Source organism: Vitis vinifera, chromosome 7 (genome assembly GCF_030704535.1).
Source record: "Vitis vinifera cultivar Pinot Noir 40024 chromosome 7, ASM3070453v1".
NCBI lineage: Eukaryota > Viridiplantae > Streptophyta > Magnoliopsida > Vitales > Vitaceae > Vitis > Vitis vinifera.
In genome coordinates, this window is record NC_081811.1 from 10882328 (window position 1) to 10889399 (window position 7072).

The window sequence follows — 7072 nt, forward strand, 5'->3', positions numbered from 1 at the left end:
TCAGTTTTTGGCAAGTTTTGATAGCTTTTTGATCATTAAAACAAGCCAAGAATGAGGGAGAACTTTGTGTAGTCCATGGCAAAGGAAAAGATTCGGAATCTCCCCTTTTGTATAAGGAACTTGAACCTAGTGACCTAAGACTCCAAGAAACCTTTTTTTTGTAATTAATCTCAGTTACTATTTTTGGTTAACTTAAAACTAAACTTTTTTCAACCAAAATTATGTTTTCTTTTAAAGCTAACTCATAAAGAAAAAGCACCAATTCAATTCTTTAAATAATATCATGTGTGATATGAAAACCCACTCCTATGGACGATCCTAGAACCACTATGCTATGCTAGCTATGCTACCCTAGTATATGGTGAATTAGGTTTATAAATTTTGTTGATAACTCCCGTCTGACGACTGAATCAAATAGGTACACCAATTGGGGACGAATCAGTTCAACACAACGTAACTTACATCCACTCTCCTCTAACTTCAATTCCAAGCTTGAGGTTCCACTAATTCAAAACTTCCAAACCAACCCTTCAAACAATACAATTGGATTATGGTTCTAATCCACCCTCTTGGACTTTAGGCTCCAAACACTCTTTACAGTCTTCAACATATACCTCACTCTTGAATAACTCCTTAAGTGATACCCCCCACTTAAGAATCCCTAAGTGATACCTCACACTTAGATTCTTCATCATAAAGGTTTATAAATGAAGATAAGAAACAATTTCATAATATCGTAATACAAAACTTTAGGCTTAAATATATAAGAAAAATTAGGATTGAAAGGTGCACTAATGATATGCAAGTTTAAGAACAATGGTGCACTAAAAAACACTCTCCTAAGGCTCAAATATATTCAAGAAATGTTTAGGAAGGTTAAGCTCTCAAAATAATGAAGATTTGAGCATTTTTATAGAGGAAAAAAAAAATCAAACCATCCGTTGAGGGTTTGTTCGATCGAGATCCGATTTGACCGGTTCACTAGCCGTTAGCATTCAATGTGTGGTAGATGACTGTTGGACCTCGGCCGCCCCTTGATCGCCTCGACTGCTTGAACAAGCATTTTGGAAAAAAGAGAAGGTTTTTGCACCCCTCGATCGGTTGAGTTAAACAGATCGATCGATTCCTTATCTGGTTCAACCGGTTGAGCCATTTTTGGCTCAACAACCATATTTTTCAACTTAAAAACCTTTTAAACAAGCTTGGAAAGCATTTGACACAAGGTTTTAGTTGAAAACATGAAATCATCCAATTTTAAAAGATTTAAAACAAAATAACTCTTGGATGATTTTGGTGCATAAATAAAAAATGTAATACATGAAAAACCTAGTGCACCAACCTTATAAAGAGATCCTATGAAGCTTAGGTCTTAAAAAACATTTCTCTTTGAGGTATTATTCTTCTTATTGATTTTCCTTTAACTTGATTTTGTCTTTGTGATTACCACTTTGGAAATCTTCTTTCCTAATCACATTTGAAATATAATCATTAGTTCCAAACCTTGTTTTATTATCATCAAAACTGAGATTAACCAAACCTTGGTTTCACAAAAATAATATCCAATTTAACACTTTTTACCCACGTGGACACCCTTTTACTCTTGTTCCCTCATTTTTTAAACCTTTTGTTTCCCTCTTGTTTCTCCATTTCAGGTCCTATTTTTTAATTTTTTTGCAATCCTCACTCTCAACCCCATACGTAGGACACTTCTCTATTTTAGGTCCCATTTTCTTTTTATAGCCTTTTGGTCCTATTTTCTTTTTTGCAATCCTTACGTCCTTTTTTTTTTGTTGTTGCAATCCTTACCCCTAACCCATACTCACCAGTAATGACAATGGTGCAGTTGGATGTGCGGGTTTTTAATAAAGAAAATATATAATTTAAATGGTCATTCTTAATTTAACTATTAGTGTTTATTTATTTATTATTATTCGAATTATAGTAGAATATGGAATTTGAACAAGAGTAGAAGTCTACTATTAGTTTGAATTAAAGTATGAAATAAAGTTTGAATTATAATAGAACTCAATTGTATTTGTCTATAAATATTCATAATCATTGATGAGAATGATATACCATATTTTTGTCATCTATTATTCCTCTTTATGGTATCAGAGCTTCATTTTTTTTTAGGCCTATCTCTTCTTCTTCTCTCTTTCCCAACCACATCATGGTTGGAAATGTTTAAATTGCCATATTGAATGCCCAAAGAACCTAATAAACCTTTCACCCTTATTCATATCTCCAATCAAAACACCATCAAACTTATCTCCACCAATTATCTTTTATGGAAACTCTAAATTGAAGTACTTCTCACTGGTTATGATCTTTAAAAATTTATTGATGGATCTCATCCATGGTCCCTATCTACTATAAAAAAAACTAATACAATTGCACCTAATTTGGAATACCATACTTGGACACGTTAGGATAAATTAATTTTTGGTACCTTAGTTAGCTCTCCATTTTGTCTATTATTCCACTCATTCAATAGGCCAAAACGTCACATGAAGCTTGGACCACTCTTGCCAATACCTAAGCACATCCTTCTTGAGGCCACATTAAGCCGATTAAGGAACAACTCAAGCATGTTACCAAAGGTTCTCAGACGATCACCGAACACATGTAATTTATAAAGACACGTGTTGATGAACTTGCTCTTCTAGGAAAACCCATGGATGACGAAGATGAAGGGAAAAACCCGGATATCTCCATTTCCTAAGTCCGGATCAGGTTAGGAACATGCATAACTATCCGAGGCTTTTTCTAAATCCTATACACAATGGAAAAATAACATTTTTATACTTTAAAAGGATTCAAAAAGTGCTAATGAAAACCATACCTCATATTTGGATACTCTCGAATCAAATCCATATGGTGAATATGAAGATCGAAATCGCAAAAGTCTTGTAAACCCGAAGTCTTTCGCCCGATGACTCAAACCTTGATCTTGGCATACTTCCGGTGGTAAGGAAGAGAGGGTGGATGCTATGGCTGTCAATCTCTTTGGATGATGGAAGACAAGAGTTATGGAAACCGTAACCCCTAGAGGGTATTTATAGGGTTCCTAAATGGGCTTATGTGATTTGAGCCCACATGGGCTTGGGTCACTTAATCTAGCTCAAAATGAGTTCTAATTGATTAATTAACCCAATAGACCCTACTAATTAATCAATTAGCCCAATCTAAAGACCTTGTTTACTTACCCCTATGTAACCTTGCGTAATTACCAAAACGCCTTTGTGCACAAAAGTGAACCTAAAGCCAATCCGATTCTTATAACCCATGCTAACAAGGTATATGAGCTCAAAGTGGAGACTACTAGGACCCATGGGAATATTGACTCCCTTAGAATCCAATTTTAAAGTTGATTCAACATCCCACTACAAAGAATCAATCAAACTTCAGTATCCTATGTAAATAACAACGAGACACTAAGTGCTTAGGTCCGTGACCTGCTATCCATTGTGTTCAGTCTCCCCATGAATTGGTGTCTGTAGTCTACCAAGGTGAAAGCTATCAGTCTTTCAAGACTACCTCTACCATCCTTGAGTTACAAATCCTCCTATTTTGTGTTTAATTGATATATCTTAGGTCTCAAAAGAGCTTCTTATGTCAAGTTCCACTTAAGGAACTACTATGACATAGTTTTCATGAACACACCTCCTTAAGATCACCCAAGGGGACACACTGTCTCAATCCCAAGAGATATCATGATGCCTCTATTGAAAATACCTATTGCTACTGACTTCCATCATTGATGACTCAATCCATAGGGAATATATGATCAACTTACGATTTCACTCGTAGGTCAAAGTCATTGCTAGCTTTAGCACAAACTCAATATTCTCTCAATGTTGAGAGACAACACAATGAAGCAGTATGTAACCATACACACTAGTGCACTCACCATGGGAAACCCATCCCGATAGCCAAGACCAACCATTCCTCTAATTAGGAGGTGGTGCACTACAACCTCTAATGGGTTGCCTAGACCCATGAACCAATTGTGAACAAGTCATTTATTTGCAAGGAACCCATGACCTAGATCTTCTATGTAACTGCTAATGTACTACGTCACGTATAATGCAAAAGATGTAGGCAACAATGCTTATAAAGTATAATATATGGAATGAGGATAGATACAAGTGAAATTGGAACATCATTAAATAAATAATGAATTCTAATTTTATTACATCATGTCATGCTTTTAAGGGCTTTATCCCAACATTTTCCCACCAACTCTCAAAGCATCATGCCTATAAAGCATGTTAGATACTCATCTGGAACCTATGTTATCCCTATGACCAACAAAGACTCTCCTTGTCAATGTCTTGGTGAAGGGATCTACCAGGTTCTCCACAGAAGGTATCTTATTAACCATCATGTCGCCCTTTAAAATATCTCAACACTTTGGAGCACAAGCACATAATACCTTGTTCTCCTAAGATGCTTGAGTAGATGCTTGACAGTTGTCCAATATTTTGGACTTGGATTAAACTGATAGCTACTCACCATACCCACTTCAAAGCAAATATCTGGCCTCGTACATAACATCACATACAAATGACTACCCAATATAAAGGCATAGGGTACTGACTACATGCGCTCTTTCTCCTCAGGTGTTTTAGGATATTGATCCCGAGAAAGAAGAATTCCATGCCTAAAAGGTAACAAACCTTTCTTGCAATCCTACATCACATACTTGACCAAAAGCTTATCTATGTAGGTAGCTTGAGATGACACAAGTTTCCTATTCTTGTGATCCCTAAGGACCTTAATCCTAAGAATATATTGCACTTTTCCTAAATCTTTCATCTAGAATTGAGTAGACAACTAGATCTTAATCGATGATAATAACCTTAAATCATTATTAATGAGTAGAATGTCATTAACATACAAGATCATAAAAACCACCATGCTTCCCTGCATCTTCTTGTACACACAAGGCCCTTTTCTATGAAAATATCTTATTACATCATATAGATGCTAATATCAAGATAATCATTTAAGAACACTATCTTGACTTCCTATTGAACTATCTCATAAACAAGATACACTGTAATGGGTAGGAGTACTCTGATGGATCTGACTATGGGCACTAGTGAAAAGGTTTCCTATATTTGAAATAATGTCTCGAACTATAACCTTTACCTACAACCTAGCCACATAAAAATAAATTTTTCCATATACTCCTTTGTTCCTTTTGTAGACCAACTTACATCTATGGGTTTTATCCATTTAGGTGCTTCTGTAGGAACCCAGACTACATTAGAATCACAAGGATTCTAACTCTGCCTCCATATCTTTTTGCCAAAAATGTGCATCCACATCACTCATTGCTTTATCTTAATCTATGGGATCGATCTCATGTTCCTTTAGAATGGCATCGAAAGACTTTCCCAAATACATGAATTAGTCTGGTTGTTTAACAACCCTTCTACTATGACAAGGCGTCGATGTATGAGAAATGTGAAAGGTTGGTACTAGATCTGTAGTATGTTGTGTATAGTGGGACTATCTTCTAGTATTCTCCAATCTATATCATTTTTTGGTTTATTACATATCATATAGTCTTCATAAGAAATCTGGTATTTATAACAACAAACACCTTTTGATAATCCTGACTATAAAGTAATAATCCCTGAATTCTCTTGGATATCTTATAAAGTGATATACCTCTTTAGAAAAAAATGTATTATACATCCTTTAAGATTTATCCCTAAAGAATATGGGAAGTAATGAGAAATCAATTATCAATCTCACTGTCTTTTATAGTTTAATATCTTCTTGTCATTACTCCATTTTGCAGTGGAGTCTTTGTGCACACAACTAAGATATCATCTCATGCTCCATATAGAAAGGATCGAATCTACTAGACACATTACCTCGATCTAATGGAAGTGTCTTCATATGTTTACCCAATAGGTTATTTGATTCCACCTTAAATTCAATGAATTTATCAAAGGCATCAAATTTCCTATATATATATATATATATCCAAAACTAGAGTATTTATCAATAAAATGATCAAATACCCATACTTTCCATATATAACAAAAGAAAAAAAGGTTCATATATGAGAGTATGCACTAACTCCAAACATTCCTTGGTTCCAAGTCCTTAAAAAATAAAGGGGCCTCTTGGTCATTTTACCATCTATATAGGATTCATAGACTAAAAGATCTTCTGGATTAAGAAGGTCTAGACTTAATTAGTCTTTGGATCCTATATAGATTAATATGACCTAGGCATTAGAAGCCAAATGTTTGATTAGTGCTAGGTTCTTTCTTTTAGTGAGATCTAACTATTCTCATTACATGGAAAAATGATAATAGAGTCTCACATAAAAAAGGTAATACTTCCCACTAGCTTGCACAATTAACCTTGCAACTGAAGTTAAGGTAAATATAATCCTATCATGTAACCTTCTCACTTGTTGAAAACCCTGTAAAGAACTATAGATAGTGGGGCTAGAATCTATCTACCACAATTGGTGAAATCCACCACTATTTATTTAATAATGAGAATATGATGTGTACTTGCCTATCCTTAGGCATTATGAGCATTCATTTTCTAGTATCCTAAAAGGTCACAAAGGAATCAATGCACATGAGTTTGTCATCTCATTCCTTTCTTGAACTTCCCTTATTTGGTGTTTTTTTTAATTTTTCTTGGTAGAAAAGCCTGAAGAACCTTGACTTCCATATGTACACCCTTTTACTCTTTAAGAATCTTCTTACCCATCCCAAAAGAATTTGGTAAGATCTCTAAGATAACTTGAATCCTGGTGTTCATAATAGTCTTAAGGGTAACTTGTCTAGTTGACTTGTTCTTATCACCAAATAACCCTTGCAACTTTAAAGAGAATATCATAGACTATGACAATAGACATGTGTTGCTTTTGAAACACATTATCTAAAGACGCAAGTATGATAGACTTAGTCTTTTGATTTGTCTTATGCCACCTTTGATATGTTTCTCTTACTTTATGATATGTTTGTTCAAAAGAAATAACAAACCCTACCAAAATCAACTTCTATGCAATTAATATTATATCCAGATTATTTTC